Source organism: Poecilia reticulata, chromosome 11 (genome assembly GCF_904066995.2).
Source record: "Poecilia reticulata chromosome 11, P_reticulata-male-v2, whole genome shotgun sequence".
Classification (NCBI taxonomy): domain Eukaryota; kingdom Metazoa; phylum Chordata; class Actinopteri; order Cyprinodontiformes; family Poeciliidae; genus Poecilia; species Poecilia reticulata.
In genome coordinates, this window is record NC_088840.1 from 18,872,441 (window position 1) to 18,895,368 (window position 22,928).

The 22,928-nt window shown below is 38.3% G+C and overlaps 1 protein-coding gene across 3 annotated transcripts in view; it reads left to right on the top strand.

The window, feature by feature from the left end:
* Positions 1 to 22,928, top strand: part of rbms3 (RNA binding motif, single stranded interacting protein) — a 339,603-nt gene that overhangs the window by 41,931 nt on the left and 274,744 nt on the right. The window lies entirely within an intron of this gene.

Genomic DNA, 22,928 nt, shown 5'->3' on the forward strand with positions numbered 1-22,928 from the left:
TATTTTCCAGCATAACAATATTAAATGCTCCTCCCCAATATGCCTTAAATGTTAATACAAACCCTCCTCTTGATTTGTTCAAGCCAAGTTATCCTGATTTCCATATCGTTTTGGTATAGACATTCTTGTTTTCAGTCAAGATGCATCAGGAAATGTTTTGAGTGGTTAGTACTCATTTAACATTTTCTTCAAGTAATCACCACAGAAACGTTTTGCAAACAATACTAACCACAAAACAGGATAAACACTGATCAATTCGAAAATATTTAGCAACATAAATACAACAAAACGAGCAGAACGTCAAAAGTACTTCACATATCATGCTGTAGTTTGCCTTTTGTTCTGACTTGACCGACGAGCCGCAGATCATTCCTCCTTCTGTGTCTTGGCCTGCTCCTGGGGCCATACACCTCCTGAGTTTTTGTCTCAAAAAGCAGTATCTCGGTCTCCTGTGAGATCCCATATAATCCACCAGTCATCCGAGTCCAGACCCTCATCTCACCAAGGTCGGGATGAAAGAGCATCTCAGCGGAGCCGAGTTCCGTCCGTGCGTGGCAGGAGAAAAGGGAGATGCCTTAGTGCGAAATGTCAGTGCTTTTCCTGTGAAGCTTGACTCATCAAAGGAGGATTAGTGTCAGGCCGATGGCCTCGCTGGACGAGGAACCTGTGATGGGGTAATCTAATGCATCAGAACAGATATGAGACCTGGATGACACTTCAACTTGTGTACACACACACACATATATACATACAGCTCTGGAAAAAATTAAGAGACCACTTAAAATGATCAGTTTCTCTGATTTTACTTGTTATAGGTTTATGTTTGAGTAAAATGAACATTGTTCTTTTATTCTATGAACTACTAACATGTCTACGAAATTCCAAGCAAACATTTAGTATTTATTAGCAGAAAATGAAAAATGGTCAAAATAACAAAAAATATGCAGTGCTTTCAGACCTCAAATAACACAAAGAAAAGTTCATATTCATTTAGAAACACCAACACTAATGTTTTAACTTGGAAAGAGTTCAGGAATCAATATTTGGTAGAATTACCATGAGGTTTTCAGTGGGGTTCAGGGCAGTGGGTTCTTATTTTTTTCCAGAGCTGTACATGTTCTTTGGTTCATACAGAACAGTTAACCAAATTCCCACATTAAAGTATGGTACAAAAAAACTTTAGTTTTAGTTTCAAATTACCAAATCAATCATTTGTGAGGGCCATAGAAGCTGTTATGACTGGTTCAAGGTCATAATAAAAACGGGAGACCAAGCTGTAGTAAAGGTGCAGGAGAAGTAATTAACATAAACTGCAATGGTATCAGTGGTGTAACCCAAATGCTTGGATGTGTTGCATGTGTGCACATAGAAATGTTGAGGTGCAAAAAGAAAGACAAACTCAAATGTGCATGAGGAGGAAAGCTGAGGCAGAGTGGACGCCATGTAGGTGGAGACGGACAGCTTTACATTTTCTGAGCTCTGAATTAACAGACCTGTAAAGAGGAGGAGCACCAGGGCAGACACCAAAAACGGCTGCAGCCCAGCTCATAAGGCCCAGGGCCGTAACATAAGCGTCCAGTTTATGTTACAGACAGTTAATGTCCAGTTTGTTAGTTTTGGTCACCAGACCTGTTCGAAATTCATCTGTAATGTATGAAGCAGGACAGGTAATGATGTATCCATTTGAATATTGTTCTTTTAGAAATTTGTTGTTCAGTCATTCTAAAAGAGAGTGTGCAATTCCATTACTTTCAAGTCAAATACCAAAGAAAGGACATTGTTCAGTGTTTTTCTCATTCTGCCCACCTCGCTCTTATTTCTTTATTTCAAAAGCACCTCTTATCACTGCCTCGGGACTCGTGGGAGGAGCTGCACACACTGTGTTAGTTTGAGCTAAATCAAGCATTTTGCAACAAATAAACTACAAGACAAATAGGAGCATCATTCTTAATTTGGAAAGCCGACAGGCCAAGAAATGAGAACAATATGAAGGCCCTGCCTCGTGCTCTTCATTAAAGTGTCTGCCCTCCACACATGACAAAGCGGATTGTGATTGTGGCACTTGATGGGCTGTGGACAATTACAAGTGATGTATTTATGGATTTACAGTGTGATCCACTGTGAAATATAGCTGCTGTCAGTGCTAAAAACTGAAGCATGTAGAAATAAATTACCAGAACTCGACTCGGTCCATATTCTGTTATGAAAACTACAGTCAATGCTCTATAATGAAACGCAGAATCCGTTTGTAAAGATGTAATTTATTTTTATTAGCCCTTCCTGGGTTTGTGTATTATTATTTGTCATTCTGCAGATTTATTGGCATTATCTGAATTTTTTTTTTAAATTTTATTATTCTGCTAAGAAAATTTTGGCTTCAGTGGCGCCAAGGCAGAAATGTGGAATGTGGTTTCTTTGATGTTTAGTTCTTCCTGTTTTGTAAAAGATTAAAGGAAATTGCGAAATGAAAACTTGTGCAGCTGGAAAACAGAAACTGATCCCTAAAGTAAACAGCCATAACTGCGGCGAAGAATGTCTTTGAGTGTTGGGTCTCACCACTGTTACATTTTTTTTGGAGGCAGAGTATTGCTAAAATACAGAGCAGAATAAAACGAATAACACTACGGCTACATTAGTGACCAAAATATAATGAAATCAAATGTATCAGTAATAATAAAATGCATGAGCTATAAACTGAAATTAGAGAGCCATGCGATGGCTCTCTCTGATGGTTCTCGGAGAATGCGCGGGCATGCACAGAATCAGAAATGTTTACGGAGATCACTGAGGAAATGAGGTAATTCTGCAGGGCCACTAATGGCAGAGTCTTGACAGAGGATATGTTTCATTTATCCTATCTGCATCAAGGTCGACATGGCAATTACTGTGGCAGGGGAGAATCTAAAAAAGAAAATCTGCTGGTCCATTGGTGAACATACAACAAATCACCTGTGCCTGGGAGGGCAGGGGATTTCTTTAAAAGGATGATATAAAATGCGACTCAAAGACAGATGATTAGGATGGGTTTTTAATATCGCCTACATTTACATGGCTACATTATGTCCGTCAAACCATTTTTTTTTTTTGCCCTATGGGCAAATTAAACGATAGCATTTAGTTAACAAGCTTGATAGCTGCACCTGTGTTCAACACATATTTTAGTATATTCCACACATTATGTGTAATATTAGACATAAATCAAAAGTAAATGGCAGGAACTATTACCACCCCCTTAGCATGGTAAACCCTGGAAGCATTGTCAGTTTTCCAGCAGGCTCTTGTCACCCTCGCCCTACCTTCACCTGAATTGCTGCTCAGTGTCTCATTGTTGTCCCTCTTGATCCTTTTAGCACAGCCTTCCAACTTGCCATCATCCTTTCCTCATCCGCCTTCCTCTTCTCCAGGCTCGTTACAGACTGTCAGGCTAGCGGCACAGCACACTTGCTGTGTTCACGCCAGTTGGTCAGCTGAGATTGGCATGCGCACTGTGTCTCGAGGACTGACCTGCCTGCTTGCGCTACACTCCTATTAAAATTCCTGTGCCAGATCCCCGATGAGAAGAGCATAGCAGGGTCAGCCTGTCTCACTGGCCTCTCTCCCCCTGTCTGCCTAATGAAGAGGATGCCTGCAGGGTTCATTATTAAAGAACTGCTAATAACAGATGGAGAAAGAAAACTGATGGAGTGGTGGGGGGGTGAGCTAAATGGCAAAGTGGAGACAATGGAGAATCAAAAGAGAAACAAGCCTTCTAAGTCACTTTTCCTTTTGACTTTCACCTTTAATGGCAAAATTGGTTTATGATTTTGAGCTGCATGATGTGATTCTCTCATGGAATAGATTGACTTAAAGTAAATGCATAATATAATTTGGGGTTCTACTTGTAATGTGTGGAACCAGTCAGTCACCAGTGTTTACCAGTTAAACTGGTAAAATAACTGCGCAGGGACACTTTCTTGTAAAATTAGGACCACATTTTGACCTCCAGGATGTCTAAAATTGAAAGTTCAAATTTGAAAACTGGATTCTGGCATGAAGGCACACTTTCCAGCTATCATGCTACAGTTCTGTCTTCAATCTTTGGACGTTTGCGATACTGCATGCAACAATAGTTTCTGCATCTCCACCATCAGTTTCAGCCTTGTTGTAGATTAAAACAGACGATTAATATTTTCAAAAGCCTTTCAGCGGTATGAGAAAATAAAGATTGGGAGGCAGATGGGGCTGAGGTCGTGACATAGTGCTATGCACAGCCAAGCATGCTATCCTACCTAATGGCTCTTATTGGGCACAGCGCCACTTTATTTCTTTTGCCAATGTTTTTTTTTTAACCTGAGGTTTATGCAGGTCTTCTGGACCGTTTATCTAAGTGTAAAGAAACTGCGTCTCACAGAGTAAATGTCTAAAAAAAAAAAAAAAAAAGGAAGTCGAAACAGCAGCTTTTACACTTTAAAAAGGATAAATTAATTACACGGACCTTCATTTAAATAAGAATTAACTGCAGCCTTTGTACTGGTGTCGTCTACAGGAGAAATACAGACAACTGTCTGCCCTTCTGTTGCAAAACCAGGGCCATGTTCCACGATGCAACATTGTGCAAAGGGTTAAAATATAATTTAATTCAATATTGATTGGTTGCTCTTTATGGTTTTAAGTTGGCTGAGAGCACATCAATTGGGAATTTGGCTCTTTTTATGGGACATTTTTCTGTTGTATTTGTGGTCAAGAATGAAAAGACTCGGATATAACTATATTATTTATTAATCTTATTAATCCTGAAACCTAAAATAGGACCTAATGTACATTGTTAATCTTTTTCAAAAGTTTCATTTCTGAAATTCAGTCATAACCCAACAACAACTAGGATCAATTAATAACAGACTTGTCGAAGCCACAATCTAAGGTTTGTCACCAGAAGTTGAACACAAACGACCCTACAGCATCAGCAACTGGAATAAAATGGGTAAATTGGTAACTTGAAGCATACAAGGCACTGTTTGTGCTTTTATCTTCTAATCATCCATCTTCCTCATCACTAAATATTATGCCAGGACATTTCTTTGTATTTTAAATGTGCTTTGGAAAACAAATTTCTTTCACTTTCTCATTTGCACATTTGTCCAATTAGTGATGTGTGTCTTTCTTCTTTCTGGGAGCGCTGGTCAAGAGGGAACCCTGCACATATGAATATCTGTACACAAAGTGCCTTATCATAGCACTGTATTTATTGGTGTGAAGTTTGTAAATTGTTTGGTTTTTATCCGCTTTGTGAGCTTATTTTGGTCTCACCTCTAGCAGCGGTGGGAAGGAATGTACTTAGGAGCCGCGCCACCAAGGGCATTGCAATAAATCACTTGGAGGACTGCCAGCCCATTTTGGGTGTGATGAGGTTGTTACCTTGGCATATAGCCAGTGTAGACAGTCTTCCTTTAAACTCTCTGATATCCAATCAACCACAGTGTGCACAGGCCACAGGTGATAAGCTACCACTGCTGCATGGAAGACCATGCAGCACCCAGATATGCTGCAAACTGAATAATGAACAATGTGCACTGCAATCTCTTCGCGGAGCCATTGTGCATGCTCGGAAGCATCGGGGGAACTCTGATGCTTCCGAGCATCAGAGTTCCCCCGTGGTGGTGAATGTGGTGAGGTGACAAAATGCGGATAAGTTGAACCCATTCTGCACTTGTGACTTCTCCAAAACCAGACCATATGTGTTTTGGAAGATTGTCGGATGTGTTGCAGTGTTATTCTGCCTTGAAGAGGGACTAACAACCTGTTGGAGAAATTAAGAGTGCACTGTAGGAAAGCCAGGCTGCTAAGCTACCCATAATTAATATTTAAAGTAATTGGTGTTGACATGAATTTAAATGGCAATCGATGTTTATCCAGGAAATCAAAGTTCCTCGTCATTTTAAATTCATGAACATCTTCAATAGTGTAAATTGAAAAATATCTTTTTTTATGTTATTAAACTCGGTGCCAGTGAATAGTGCTTGTAATTTAATCTACCTGCAGTTTTCACATCCCTTGGAGCCTTTCAAAAGAAAACATGAATGTAGTGTTGCGCCTCTTAAAGGCTCGGGGAGATGTGACATGTTTACCCAGATGGCTGTTAATTATTCAAATACTTGGCTAAGTATTCGTATGTATTTATTGCCTGCTTCTGCAATAATCTTCCTATTACAGAGAAACCATTAATTACACCTGAATTATCATGTAACAATTCAGCAGACCCATACATTAGGCAAAGAAAAATTTCCATATAGATACTTTTTGGTGAGCAATAATTGAATTCCTTATAGCTGCCTGAAGCACATCCATTCTAAATGAGTCTGTCTGCTGCAAATGCTCTCAGTAAATGATGTGAGGTATTTTACAGGGAAAAGACTCCTAAGAGGGCTCACCCCCTTCTACAAAGTTTTTGTGTTCATTCGTGCAATTATTATTTTTGTTTCAATATATATTGCAATATAGCCCTCATGCCTCTCAGGTGAAATTTGTCTCTTTAAACCAGGATGAAGTTTAATGCAAATCACCGACCATAAACAGACTAGCACAACTTTGGTTTAGAGGGCATTGCAAAGGTATTCTATAACTTGAATATTTCTGTTTTTTATCATATTACAACTAAGGTCAGTTTTATTGAAAATGTTGAATCAATAAAAAGTAGCTTATATTTGTGCTTTGGATGGGGAGGGACATAGTTTTTACAAATAAAAATTAAAAAGTAATTTATTTTGTATTGTCAAGCTTATTTGTACATCACAATTCAGTAACAAGGCTGTTCAGAGAGCTTTACATTATAAAAGCATAACATAATTAACAAAAACAAAAAAATGACAGCCTAAAGGGAAGTAGTGAAAAGTTATAAACCAGACAATAATGATCTATTTTTCAGTTTTTAATCAAAGACAACTCTAAGCAAATGGGTTTTTAATTTTGATTTATAGAAACTCCGTGTTTATGCAGTTTTGCAGTTTTCTGGAGGTTTGTTCCAGAGTAGAATATCATAAAAAACTGAATGCTGCTTCTTTATGTTTGATTTTTGTCTCTGGGAATGCAGAGCAAATTTGAACCGGAAGACCTGAGAGGTGTGGAAGGTTGGTGCAACAAACCCAGGTCCTTAATGTGTTTTGGTGCAAAGCCTTTCATCGATTTATAAACCAATAAGAATATTTTAGTTTATTCTGTGACCTACAGGGAGCCAATGTAAGGAATGTAGAAGTGGGGTGATGTGCTCCATTTTCTTAGTTTTAGTGAGGATGCAAGCAGCAGCAGATGTCAGTAAAAATGATGCTAGAGTACTCGGTGCAACTAAAGACAAGTGAATGGATGAGTTTCTCAAGAGCTTGTAGGAACATTAAGCTTTTAATTCCAAAAATGTTCTTTAGGTGAAGGAGACCAACTTTGTAGATTTTGTTCCTAACCACAAGTTTCTAGCTGCAATAGTTCAAGCTGTGTGCCGACTGTTGAGCGTTCCTCTTTCGGTCCAAAGATAACGAGATCCAAGCATTTTATCCAGCCTTTATTACTCTTATGCTCCCAAATAAAATCCATTGCAAACAACTGTCACCTGTTCAGTAAAGTCTTCCCAGTTTTCAGTTCAGTCTTTGCCTAAATACGTTTTGTTGAGACCTTTGTTAGAGAACATTAATGAACAAACATAGGGTTTCCCACAGTGTATTATGAGCATGGTGTACCACCTGGCTTCACTTGAAAGACAATAAAACTTGCAGCTGTATATGCAGATTAACGTAAAGTACTGACAGAGGGGGAGCTGAATACAAATGCACACCACACTTTTTAGATTTTTATCTTGTATGCATGTATGCTTTTCCTTTTGTGGAAAAATTTAGATCTACCTCTTTTGGTATAAAATCCCAATATATTACATTGAACTCTGTGGTGATGTGACAAAATGCGGATAAGTTGAACCCATTCTGCACCGTCTCGCTGGTGCGTTTGAAATACGAAAGCAATGGAATGTATGTATACGTTTCTGTTAATTAGGTCAAGGATGTTTATAGTCTTCACACAGTGTGGCCATGACTATTAATTTCTCGGTTCTGCAAAGAGGCACAACAGGAGACCTATTATACAAAGAAAGTTTGCCAATTAATTTAAGCTGGATAAAGGATCCAGCTGCACACAACGTGTAGCAGAAAAATGCATTTAACAAATTAAGATGGGATGGAAACGAGAATGCATAGGCAGCATGTGTCCATTTGAAGCATGTTTTATTCAGTACCAAGATTAGCATAATTAAGTTTCTTCTCAGATCCTTTTCTTTCTGATGTTGACAGTCATTAATGGGATAACAACAAGCAGGAAGAACACAGAAATCCTGGTATGAGAGCTTAATAGCAAGGCAATTCTTCGCTATTACGTCCATAGCGCAGACTTGTAAGATTCTGTGCAAAATGATTTGAGGTTTGTTCAGATAAATCTTTTGTAATCATTAGAAAGTGAGAGAGAGAGCATGTGTTTTCCCACTTTGCACCTCTAATCTAGGTCACAATTGGATGGTTCATCCTTGCGAAGGAAGTAAATCCACACAACGATCTTAGAAAGCCTTATCCTGCTGTTTACAACTGTGCCAGGTCGATATCCATGGGAGGCTTTCAAATAAACAAACCATAAATGCCCGGGCTCATACTGGCCTCGAGATTATGGCCGTAACAATGATTAATTTTAACAACCTGAACTAATTGTCTCTGAAACTTTAGTTAACGGCAAAAATGATCTAGCCTTGGGTGCTTTTCTCTTTTATAATGAAGAATAACGAGCACTGGAATTACATCTGGCTGTGTTTTTTTTTGTGTTTTCTCTCTCTCTCTGTCAGAGATTTGTAGAGAGCAATGGGGGCCAGCAGGATGTAAGTCCAGGAATCAAGAGATGGAGTGTGTGTGCACTGCTGTCTGTCTGGTAGGAAGCAAGCGAGGAAGGAAGGAATAGAGACTTGTTTGGCTTGGAATCCAACCTGAACCTTTTGATAAATGTGATACAGTTACCCTTTTGCCTGTGTGTTTTCTATAAGACTTTTTTTCTTTACGATGCCCTGTTTGCAACCGCTCTCCTTTTAGGAGACATCGCCATGAAGTCCCATCGTTTTTGTGTTTATTATGACAGATAAAATGATTGTCCTCTTCTCACTCTCTCACCTCAAAACTCCTTATTCTTATCTTTTTTTTCCATTTTACTGCCCTCATGCTCTTACTGCTATTTCTTTCCCTTTTCCCCTGTGCCTGTGTGCATAAAAGTTCATAACACCAGTACGGCTGCAGAAAGCAACTTGGCCTCCAGCGGTTTCTGTGATTCGCCTTCAATCTTAGAAGTGTGCAGTAACTCTACCTGGGGCTGGAGATGAGACCTCTCCACAAGCGGCAGAGCTTTAACGTCCTGCGTTATCGACACCATCTCTGCCAGAGACGGAGAGGGGAAGGACCTGTCTGATGTCTTTAGCTGTATTCAGTCAGACAAATATGCACATTGGGTGTGTGGATTTTATGCGGAGGTGGAAACCTTTAATACACATAGACCAGGTATGCGGTATATTCCATCGTCATAACGGCTTTCCACTGAGAAGAAATCCTATCGGTCTCAAAATGCTTTTTTCCCCCGGTTTTCATGCTCTACAGTAGAAAATAAAACGCTCTATTCCTCCCACTCAGTTTCTATACTTTCTGCTCTTTTTCTAACACCTGAAGGAGAAATGCGCACCATTGGTATGGTCAGCGTAGACCTTCAGGGGCATTTGTATTATTATCACATTCCTCCTTCACTATGGTGCGAAAAGGACCTGACCTTTAGCATAAACACTCAAACCCACACAGTATTCGACACAGTGCAAAGCTTATTCATATCCTCTGCTGGGAGTCTGTGGACACCTTGGGAGAGTCAACAGATGAATGAGAACCTGTTTAAGCCATTAGGTCAAATGTGAGACTGTTTAGATGGAGAAGCCACAGGAACATAATCCAGTCCCGTGCTTTGAGTACATGTGCCGTCATAAACATCATTTCCAAAGGCATTTAGGTTTCACAAAAGTGAAAGTTACTGGCTTTTCTGTTTGTTTCTGCATTTTAGGGTGGAGAGGTTAAGATGCCACTTTAATTCACAAACTTCAAACTAATTACAATTTATGAGATGCTATGGTCTGCTGGTTTCTTAATGTTTGAGGGAGGAAGCTTTCCATATATGTAAACAACAACTTCTCTTACATCAAGGCACCTATTTTCATTTGCTTAAAAGGCAAAATAACAACGGTAACGCAAAATATCCATTCTTTTATATCATGTACTGACTTGGGTGCCTTTCATAATGAATCGAGATGACATTGTGATACACAGCATCTCAAAAAACATTCAAATGTTGGATTTCTATGACATTGTTGGTACTATTGTTTTTATCTGTGCTCAGCGTGTCATCAAACTACTATCTATATTTAAAAATATGCAATATATCCTAGAATATTTCCTTTGATATGCTCAATTTCCTTGTAAATATGAGGTTTCTGCATCTTCAATACCAGTTTCAGCCTTACTCTAAAAGAGAAGTGTCCATATTTTGAATAGTTGTTTTAGTAGCATGGCAGGATGGTGGACTTGCTGGTGCAGAACACACTTTCCATATCTAGGTGGGTGCAGAAAACATCGTGCATAGAGAACTCAAAATCTTGGCTGCTTTTTTTGTGTGTGCATGCTTGTTGTTGACCACAATAAAATCTAACATGAGCAGATTTAGTGATGAGGCTGGGGAATGTGGAGAACAGTGGAGGGATCCTTTCCGTGATAGCCAAGCAGTGGAAAGACCCAATGCATCGCCAAGCCTCGGTCCTGACATTAATGTAACAAATATGGCATCTTGGAACCTGGTAGCTGCTGTATGAAGGATAAGATTACAGCTTTACATGAGAAAAAGTTCTGTTTTTAATTTTTTTTTCATAATAAGTTATTATTTCATTGATGAGAATCCACTACTGCTACCAGGCTTTTCCTGAAAGCGCCCAGGAACTAAATAAGCTTCCATCACGATAACGAGCAAGAATCATACCAAAGTAATAAATATGCACTATAACATCCACAGTTCATTTCTTGAACAACACTTTCACCTTGATCCACCTTCTTTGAGCGATAGAAACCTGGTCAGGTTCTTTCTTTTAAATAGCATGAAGTACCTGGTTAAGCAGCCATGTGTGCCTTCCAAACATGTACTGGCTGAAACCAATAACAAAAGCAAGTGGAAGAGCCAAACAAAACCGGTATCTTAATCATTTGAGCTGAAACTCAAACGTCTGCTAGCTCTGATTTACTCTGTAAACTTGCTGAATTCAAACAGAAAATTTCCATTTTAAAACCTCAAAACTCATTATTTAAAGCTTGGAGTTTTGTCAAATGTTGTCCCCATTTTCTTTTGTTCCTATTTTCTCAGAAACTGGTGGGTTTTCTGTTACTTTTTTCACATCGACCTCTGGTGACTTGTTTTTGGTTTTGCTTGGAGCATATATGCGATTACTGGAGAACTAATTATTAAATGCCGGCGTTTAGTTATTTTGTTCATATATTTAGTATGAAACATCCAATCAAATACTGCTACACATTTATATGCATATGGACATTATGCAGCTTGAGATTATTATGCAGTTCTGACAAAAATATCCTTATGTAACGTCATCTCAGGAATTTTTTTTTTGTTTCTTTTTTACTGAAGAATAAAACAAAAATAGGTCAAAGTAATGAAAATTATTGTGAAATATAAAAAACCAAGTTTTGCAAGTATAACGTTGTGAACTGACATCCATCCAAAATTTTATCCTTACTCTTTCTCTTGTGGATGCAAGCCTGCAGTGAAGAGTTTGGGCCACTGGATTTGGCCAGTAGTCTTGTAGAACCCTCTGGGAGGAAATGGAAAATTAAGACTGCTGATTAATCCAATCAGGCTGTTCACAGGCATCCAACGCAGATATGCTGAAGCACTAAGCAGTGCTGCTCAAGGGCTTAATTACAGTGGGTGCTTGTGTATTGTTTATTTTCAGGCATTAGTAAAGCCCGTGTGTCCTGATAATGGAAGTGACTGGGAACAGGAGTTGTTTGGCCCTGCCTTCGTGTTGCTAGGTCTGATATTGCTTGTCAACAACGTTGTTTCCTAACCCTCCAGTGACATCCCTATCGATGTCAGTAATTGTAGACGGTTCTGCAGCAGCCGGCAAACCCTTCGGCCAGAGTGCTCATGTTTGACTGCAGCCTGACGAGGCCCTCCACGTTGAAGAGCCTTCAGTGTCGTTAATTTCTTCCTCTAACTAGAGAAAATCCAACCTCAAATACTCCAGTTGGTGCCCATTCTTGTGTTGTGCAGTTCTTGAGCGCTCTCTTTACCGAGATGGTTAGACACTTGAATTTCCACATCGATGGGTAAATGGAAAGATGAATGAATGGAGAAAGGGGGCAGATGGAAGGATCAATTGGGTGGAAAAATGGATGATGATGGACGAATCAATCGGCGTATAGATTAATTGATGGATAGGTGAAGGGAGTAGTGGATAGAGCAATAGGGTGAATGAATTGAATTTATGAAATGCATTCCTTAAAATAATAATTGGACATTTGAAGATTCAAAATATCCCCCCTTTCAGTGTAAACAATAATTTAGGGCTACAAATAATTCCCAGTTTGGGAGTTTTGATATTGTAACTGAATTTTAATTGAAACACAGCAATTAAAATTTTGTAATGTAAAATAAAATAACTTTTATTATGAGCCTCCTGTAAATCTTACTTGCAGAGACAATACCCAACCAGCTGAACCCTCCTTAAAAGGGAATAAGTGAAGCTTAGGAATTCCTTCCATGGGTAAGGCAGGAATTCAATCAGTCAGACTGCAGGGCCTGGAAACCGGGCTTCCGACACAGATATGCTTCACCACTTTTCAATTTGTGCATGGCCTGCCTTCAGCTTCTAGCCTGTAGCTCATCATTAATGAAAGTCACATTAAGCACCCCTGTCGTCTTTAGTTGTCCTGCTCAACCAGTAGGAGGCTTCATAACTAAATGGGAGGTTAATGTGTTCCACTTTATCCATTATAGCTCTTCTTCTTCTTCTCTTAAATTGTGTTTATTTCCTTCTCCTTCTGTTGGGCTATAATGTAACCCACCCAGTGGAAAAATTGTGGGAATTCTATGATTTTCAAGAAAAACAAATTTTTTTAAAATTTATTCACATACATTGTGAATAAATTTTATACAGTACTGAACTTTCCCTTTGCGGTACAGTTAAGGCCGCTTCTAGTCTGCTAATCTGGATAGGGAGTAGTGATTTCTTTATGAAATGCTGCTGTTATTGCTCATATTGAAACTGTTTAAGGTTTTTGTAGAGGGCATATGTGACATGCACAGTGTAAAGTTGTATGAAAAGTGTTTTTTGCATCCTGCATGTCAGCATGTCTTGCATCGGGGGAAAAAAAACAACAAAAAAAACGTTTTATATTATAGCCAAAACCTTTATTATATTATTTTGGGTGTTTTACATGAGACCAAAATAAAATGGTATCAAATTATAAAGGAAAATGATCTGTGATTCTAAAATCTAAAACGTATTAAACGTTAAATATCCCCCATAACTCTACCCCCTTCTAGGAAGGCTTTAGATGTGTGTTAGAGAACATTAATGAGTCAACAGCATGATGAAAATCAGGAGTGCACCGTTTCATCAACCATCCAAAAATAGAGTATCACATCTGCATCCTACCAAGTCATGACTGCCCACTTAATCTGAGAGGATGGGCAAAACTAACTTTAATTAGAAAGCAGCCATGTGGTCTGTGGTGACTCTGGAGGAGCTGCAGAGGAAAAAAAAATCTTTTGGCTGGATTATTAGCAATTATTAGCAATGCTTTTCTTCAGCAAGCACAGCTGGCGATAAGAATTAAATAAAATTTAAAAAAAAAATCTTGACTGAACAAGATCTCTCTGATTCCAATTCACTGTACAAGATTAATCAAAAAGTAAAGTAAAAACAAGCATGTAAAAAGTATTTTTAATTTTCGAGGGTTAATCGTTACATTATCCAGACCATGTACAATTTGTTCACAATGCGAAAAATTTATGTGTCATACTACGTCTTTGTAAATCTTTATAAATCTCCTAAAATTGGAAAATGTCCAAAGTTCCCCTGCAAAACCATTTACAAGGCTGAGCTTCTTCTTATCTTTTTTTTCCTCATGTTTTTCTATGTCAGGTCTTCCAGAGTTCTGTGCATACAGCCAGAGCTTCAATGAAACCGTTTACATGAAACTAAATTCATGTGTTCACATTTGGAAATCTAACCTAAACCCAATTGAGAACCTGCGGTGAGACTTCAAAATGGATGTCCGTTCACAGACCCCCTCAATTCAATCCCACTAAGCTTTGCAAAAAAAAAAAAGGAAGTAAATGCAGCCTCTATAGGTGCTCCAAAAGACTTGCAGCTGTGCAAAAAGGTTGTTTTACAAAGTTTAGAGGAAGGCCATCTGACCACAAATGGGCACCATGTTTTTCCATATTTCTTTGGAAAAAAGTGGAAACTTATGTATTCTCTCATAGTACAATTATGCATGACATGTAGTTGGTATGTCACAAAAAATAAATTTGTGGCCATAATGTGACACAATGTCAAAAAGTTTAGGATGCAAATTAATAGTATTCATAATACATGTCATAAAAAGTACTTGCTTGATGTATTTTTTTTTTATGTCATTCCACGTTGACTTCAGTTAGACAAAACTGACAGCAAGGGTCTTGTTTTTGGATCTTGCTTTTGGCTCTTTTTGTTCCCAGCATATTCTTTCTTGCCTTTGCTGTCGTTAACTTGTCATCTTAGCCTGCAATTTCATATCCATACTCAAAGTGTCAAAAGAAATCAAACTCATTTATCTCTCTGATGGGCAGGGTTCAAGAGAGGGGATCCGGGCATGCTCTAATGCATGACACTGGTGTCATGATTACAATTTTGACTAACAGAGCATCGAGGGAAAAGATTTATAGCCGCAAGTACACTAAATGCACAGAAACGAGAATGGCCCATGCATGTTTCTGCTCTGTATTTGTGTAATTCCAGCATACATGAGGACTACAGATTGAGAGCCTATGTAAAACGGGGTGTGGAGCAGATAGAAACTGTGATCCTCCATCTGCAGTTGCTGCAAGCCCTCTCTCAGCCCCAGAGGACAGCATGCTGCAGTAAGAGGATTTGTGTTGTGCAATGCAGCTAAATGCATCTTACCAGTGAAAAAGTTTGACCACCGACCATAAACCAAAACCTTAAATGATAGTTTCCTTAGATCCTAATAACTGAAGGAAGATTTGTGGTGTGGTTTCGGAGGCAGTTGCTATTTTTTTTAACTGACAGAAGTAGAAATTGATCGCCCTGACGGGCATAAATCATGAAGTTTCTCAAGCTGACTCGGTAGCTTTAGAAACTCTGTAGTCCTGGGTGTACCCTCCCTTCTTTTTCCTGATTTACTGTTAGTTTATCTATTTGCTGAATGTTTGTAAGCACTTCAGTGTTTGACAAATTTTGCTGAATTGTAAAGAAAGCAATATTCATTAGTTGACATTCTATTTTCTTTTCTACTCTGTGCCAGTGCACCTAGAATAAAATATCCCTTAGGCCATAACTACAGCTAAAATTAGCATCAGAATTAAAAGTGCAATTTTTGCAGTTGGTTAATAAAATTTAAACCAGTTGTATCCCAGAAATATATTTGTACCCTGTCTAGGGTTTGTTCTTTAAATTTCAAAATCAGTAATCCAGTTTTAAACCAGTTTGAGACGCTAATGATGTGCTCAGCTGTTTATAAAGGCATGTTTTCACATGATCACCAGACACAGGGCAATATTTGACTACAGATGAATACCAGTAAGCAGAAAATGATTACTTTGCAGCACGTAACTGCCAGGCATTCACAACTGCTTTCGCCTAATTAACTTAATTACCAAAAACCCAAATATTCAAGTGGTATTTGCAAGGTTCACACGTATGTATGGGGTATGTGTGTACTTTTTACAACTTTTAGTGACTTTTTGGAGTTGATGGTTGATGGTTTGGGATGGAGTTTGTAGTTAGAGATCCAAGTTCTTAGTTTTCTATGAGCCTGTTTAACAGGCGCCTTTTTTGGAAATTACAAAAACCAAAAAAAAATAAGCTGTTGTAATGGCTTATTCTTGTTTTTGTTTATTTTCACTTTTTGCTGCAACTCTCGGGACCTAACATTTGTCTTGAGCAATCATGCCTGGACTCCCATAAATACTGGTATGAAGGAACTCGATGCATTACGGTTTGCAGACGGCAAAGAGACGGCCTTCGAAAGTGGTCTGACATGCTTGTATCTGTGGTTCAGAGGCAGCCCACTCCGGCTTGGCGCGATGGACCAAACACTGCTTGTTTTGATGCCAAACATGTACTGTCTAATTAATATTTTTCGTTAAAGTGGGAGAAGATGTAAGGGGTTATGTTGTGTGGACACAATCACGAGTCTGATGAGACAATAGAACCACACAATCTGCAAGAAACAGAAACTTTCACTGGAAATGAGTTTGACTAATTGCCTGCATTACTGACTAAACCCCAACACCGATCATACAGTGACTGCATCAAGATGTAGTGTTTAATCACACTGATTAATATCTTTGATTACTTTATTTGCAGTTTAAATTTACAAAAAGAAAAGCAATGGGAGAATCATACTATGATACTCAAAGTAGTTTTTTTTATTTTGTAAAAAAAAAAAAAAGCATAAATCAGAGATAAAAAAAAAGACGACAATGGAAGAAAAAGGACACATTTATCTGACAGGTGGTGGTGCACTGATGTCACAGTGCAGTGCTTTTAAAACAGTGGCAGTATAGCTGTCTGGTTTTCTCAGGGGGCTGAGAACTACAGTTCTGACATGTCCCTGTGTCAGCGGTCTAGAGAGTAGCTGGAATGTGGTCATGACTCTACATGTGTATCCTGTTATGCTCTGCTGGGGTGCAGAGTGGCGGGATTCCTCTGTTTTTTTGTTTTTTTTTTTCTTTTTCATCACACCCCCTTTTGCCCTTTCCATCGTTTGTTGGATGAGTGAGATAGAGAGATAGTGGTGCTAAAGATTTTAGTGTGAGTTAAGAGACATTATACAATCATTAAGCATTCAGTGCCTTGCTTGTGATGTGCAAGTTGTTCGTTTAACAATGTATACTGATTAAAAAGAAGTGTAAACACTGAACTGAAGTGGTTTGCTCTTATAACTGATGAAAGTACTGAATCTCTCCTCAGTAGACTACATGCTATAAAAGCTACAAAATTTGAGTTGATCCTTAACATTTGATGTTTCATGTTCTTAAGCATTGCAGGGAAAAGTGTCGCCCAAAGCTTGAGCTACTGTGAAGAAAAAAGGTAATCTATGAGTGTTCACTTTACAAAAAAAACCCAAACTAAAAATGCATGATTTTTAAAAGCTTAATCCAGTTCTTTTACAAGGGAAATGTATAACTTATGATATTATTGTTTTTGGCAATAAGGCAAACAAGTACATTGTTTAATCACTCTTATTTCAATACTGCATCCCTACACCCTCAGCGTTTTAGCAAGTCATATTGCAGAATCCTCCCCGATATGGGAAAACACGCTCTTCTCAAAACTGTAGACTTTTCTTTTGAGCAGAGAGAGAGAGGAGTTTATTGAATTTAAAGAAAAATGATAACATCTCATGGAGACACTGTGCAGAGAAAATAGACTTTTATCAAGAAGTGTTGTTATTGGAAGATGGCCGCATTCACAGACTCGGTTGCAGCTTTTTCGTCTCTTTCCTTATTTCTTTATTTCCAGGCACAATGGGACCAGATGAAACCAACAGAACAACAAAATAAAAGTTTCAAGCATAAATGGGGGGGGTAAAAAAAAAAAAAAGCAGTAACTGTAATGGAGTTTTCAACCTCGAGTCTTTCATATGTCGGCATTTTGATCTGTGTCTGAGGTTTCTGCTCTGTGCTCTAAGAGAAACTGACAGACACCCTTCACTTCATATTCCCTTTATATTCTTAAAAATGATCTTTTCAAGAGCAGTTTTGGACCTTTTCATGTAGGATCCACAGAAATGAGTGTTTTGCCTTCGCCCCACACTTCAGACTCTTGGTACAGTTCATGATGCTTGACAGATGTGTACGTTTGAAGCTGGTATCGGCTTTCTTCGAGGTGGAAGTGTGGAATAAGCAACAAGGAATAACTGTGGCAAGTCTGCCTTAAAGGGATCTGAATATAAAGCCAACATCTACACCATACCAAAAGTCATATAAATGTAACCCGCAATTAGTCAATTAATCAAGACTTTTATTTTTGCGAGCCCACTTCCTGTCTTCCCCCAAACTCTTCAACTTATTTAAAGCCCCGCCTCCAGCGCAGTTTGAACAACATCACCTGTCCCACTGTGATTGTGGCTGGTTGTTGGCGTCTTGCTGATAATTTCATCCTGGAAATTCACCCAAGTCTCTGCAACTATTGAACTGTTGGTGGTTGTTACCTGGGCCGTCACCGGGATTATCACAGCTGATCGCAGTCTAATACGGCCCACTCTCTGCTCAAAGGTAACATGATTGTTGGTTTTGTGCAAGATTTCTTTTCCAATTTTGTTACTTTTGTAATGAAATTGATTTAAAATGGGATGTAGCTAAATTTAAATTGATATTGCGCAGTATATTTATTTAATTGATTTTCTTTTCCTCACACTGCTTGAGTATTTTGAGTTTATTTATTTTCTCTTGATATTTTGAAAGTGAACTTTGATTTCAACTTTAATCTTAAATTGATTAGTTTGAAATATGATATTCTTTTTGTTTATTTTTAAGTATGGTTAATTTAACCTGACTAAATGTTTAATTATTAGATATTTAATAATTGCATTTGAATTTGATATTTATTGCATTTGTGTGTTTGCACGTACTTATTGTTTGATGAAACACTTAATGTTTTTTTTTTGGCCTTTTAGGTCGTTTTTTTTTCATAAGATCCTCAGATCCTCTTTGAAAACGATGGCGAGCTAAGAAAAGGACAAGAACTCTGATCTTTGAATTGATTTATTTGGAATTAAGTTGTCCTTCATTGTGTATTTGTAATTGTTTTTTTGTTTTTTTTTCCCCGCAAATCACCAATACATAACCACCAAAACTAAAACATTGCTTGTGCCTTCATTCACACCTCAGGCTCCTTCAAGAACCATCTTCTGATGCTGCTTTTGTAGCCGCAGTTAGCTTTATAGCCCATAACTGTTACATAAATCTTTGTTTTCTCACCTTTTTACATTAAATCAGATGTTTTCCTTTACAGTGCTGCTAGGATTTCTAATGTATCGTTTTGATAAATGGTAGAACAATTAGAGATAACATACATTTGGTAGCTTTTCCTTTAAACAATCTGACATGGGTCAAACATTTTGGGCATCCTTCTACAAGCTTATTACAGTACAATGTGTGAACAGCACCAATACTGTAACTCCCGCAGCAAAATATCACCACAGTATGATGCAGCCACTACGTCACAGTTGGGATTTCAGGATTTCACTATTTGCCCATTTTTCCTCCTAATGTAATGTGATTACAATGGCCAAGGCCTTTAATTTTATTTTTATCAGACTGCCATTTTCAAGAATAAAAGCATCTTGGTTTTGGTGTTTTCGCTGATCAGAGGAAAATCTTATTTTTGTAACACTTTTAAGGGCCGTTTGAACTAGAAATCATCCAACTCCATTTACCCACCAATTTCCCCAGCTTGCTATAAAACTAGCTTTACAGCAAAGGCATGATTACTAATCATAATCACAATATCTATGAACTAAAAGTGATCAGGTCCTGGATTGAAAAAAGAGAATAACAGAAAATTAGAAGAAAAGTAAAACGTATTTGAAATAAACTTGCTGGAGATTACTTTGAGAATCTTCAAGAATGTCTGGGTGATATCAGGAAAACTCTAAAGAATGCAGGGATGATTCAGGACTCTTGTACTTTACTGTATATGAAAGTTTTCCTGCACAATGGTTCAATCTCACCTCTTCTTATCGAGTAATCCTGGGCGGCTATTTCTGTGTCGTGTAGGTGTTGTAATGGTGCAGCGCTCCACTTAGGATTTAGTGTGCTGGACTCAGAGGCCTCTAGCAGTCAGAGGCATCCATCATACCTGAAGTTTATAGAATGATGAAAGAAAGGAGTGTGTGGGGCAGTCATAAAGGGACAAAAAGACGGAGAGACAAAAAGGAGACAGTGATAAAACAAGGCATCCAGACAGGGCGACCGAGGCATCGAGGTGGGTGTATAAAAGCGTACATATGAAGAATCCTGAAATGTCAGGGTGAAAGCATTTGCCTGGAGGTGAGATTCACTTGGATGTAACCCTGCTGCCCTGTTGGATGAGCAGGTGTTATCACAGTTTAGCGACAGTCATTACCGACCTGTCTGCATTATACTGTTATGTTGATGAATTGCTGCATATTACACTTTGCAGTGCTGTGATTTACTTTCCTATTTCCTTTAAATCAGTTTGACTATCTGTTATCTGACTGCAAATTAAGATCAGGCAGTATTAAGTTAATGGTTATGTAAACGATCACTTCATAGCATTTCTAGAAAGTTTATCAGAAGGAGTGTTTTTTTAACGGTAAGAGGGGTAATTTGAAACTTTTGTTCTTATTGCACCAATTTGCAATAAGAATATCTTCATAAGACCTTTATAAATAATTAATATTATTGGATATTAACTGAGCAAATATTTAACAAATCATTTGATAGCATTTATGAACAATTCTGCACACACTGATAAGTCAGTTTTACAAGGCATGGCTTTCTGACCTTTCCATTTTAATGTTTATATCCTCTTAAAATGGTTCATTAACTAGTTATATTCATTTTTATGAAGGCAGCTTTGTGTTGGTACACAATGTACTTCCTGTATTTGTATGCAAAGAACGACAGTAAATAAAACAAAATAGAAAAACTTAGTTATTGAAGGGAACGTTTGTGACTTTTGCAATGGTAACTTCACAACTCACCATTACCAATATTGGCACTGATCAGAATTTTGTGTTTGATTTGAAAGGTTGATTTGTTGGCTGAAAATGTGACCATGAATCAGTGAAACTTTCTCTGCTGTGAAGCAGATGTACATTTTACCTGTGGAAGCAAATTAAGGAATATGGGACATTTTTAGGTTTTGATCTAAAGTAAAAACCTGGGGGTCCACCTGGTGAAAGAAGAAGCAGAACTGATTAGATGCTTGTTCGTCCCAGCATTTCTTCTGGTGGAAATGTTAAACATGCACTTTCAATCCCTTCCCAGCCAGAAACGACTTTTTCGTAATGCACATCTAATTAAAACGGATCCCACACTTTGCCAAAAAAATTCTGTTTAGACAATCGGCATCAACATTAAAACGGGTTTATTTAGCTTATTTATGATATCGATTTCTTGTCTGATGTTGCAGTGGTGAACTTTAGATCCTAGATTAAGGAGAGAGTCAAAATAAACTGTTTAGGAACATTGATTTGTCCTGGAAACGGTGTGGATCGGAACAAGTCTCTTCCTGATTTCTTGACATTTTTACAATTTCAACATCCAAAGAGGGAATATTTAGCATTGCAGCAAATGGATTAGGTGGTAATAAAGACACCAAAATGAAATGTGGCTCATATTGATTGAAGCTTTAGATTTAATCCAGGCATCAGATTTTTTTTTTGGTTTGGGGTAGATGGCTGTTCAGACCTTCCTTTCATGCTGAGGTACCCCTGTGTAAATGTTAGCTTGCCTTCTCTAGTAGTCTGATTGTATGCCTCTTCTTGTTCGTCCAAGCATAAAGGAAACCAGGGTAAAAAGACTGTGTATTTTCAGCGCCTTTTTTTCCTGAAAGAGGTGTTACTCTTTAGCAAAGCCTAACAATAGTGTCTGTTAGTCCGATCAACTCTCATTTCCTGTCATTTGCTTTCCACAGGAGGTAAAATGCGCATTTACGGCTCTGCATCCGTTTCACAGCAGCAGTTGGCTCAAAGTTAATCAGAGTGTAATCATGTAAATCCAAAGAAAATATTTGCGGAGACGGATAGCAAACAAGAATATTGTGAAGTTTATTTAAGCCTCCATGTGCTGAATGGTTATGTTTTGACCTGGTAAGGATTCTCAGAGGTCAGATACGGATGGAGAAAAATAAATGTCAGTCTGGGATTGTTTGTATTTTTTCTCTCCGATTGCTCCTTCTAGACCGCTGCTTTTTATGTGGCTCCTTCAGCCTCTCATCAGTCTGTATTTGGTCTGAAAACAAGATTCTTAAAGAAGCAAATATAGTCAGCTGGAAAATATAACCATTATTTTTTTTTCCCCTATTAAACCTAAATACAGAAAAAAAGACTATTGGAAGATTGTCCATTTAAGGATAGAATATCTGCACTAAGTTTCAGTTTGACTACTTCAATAATACCACATTGAAGTCAGTGCAAAACACATACTTGCATATTCTGTATGTGTTTAAATATCCAGCTACCACTCCATGTATAATGTCACCCTCTGACCTAGTTGCCTTAGTTACTGTCCATTTCCCATCGCCTTTGACTGTCAGCTTGAATCACAGAAGTGTTTTCTTAGAGCAACATTAAAAGAGATGGAGAGAAAGTTGGAGTGAGGCAAGCAGAGGTAATACGAGAGGATGAGAGGTATTTGCCCAAGTGCAAGTGGTCACAGAGGCCCATGGAGGGGTAATCTCTCCCTTGCTTATCTTCTTCTAGCTCTTTAACTGAGAATAATCTGAATCCAGACTAATATCCAACGAGATCTGCATATGCTCGGCCAGGGCTAAGGTTGCGCTTGAGGCTCGACTATGGAAAAGATTACATGTTCAAGGTCTGAACATGTAAGTCGGTTTGTTTGGTGACCAATGGATCCTG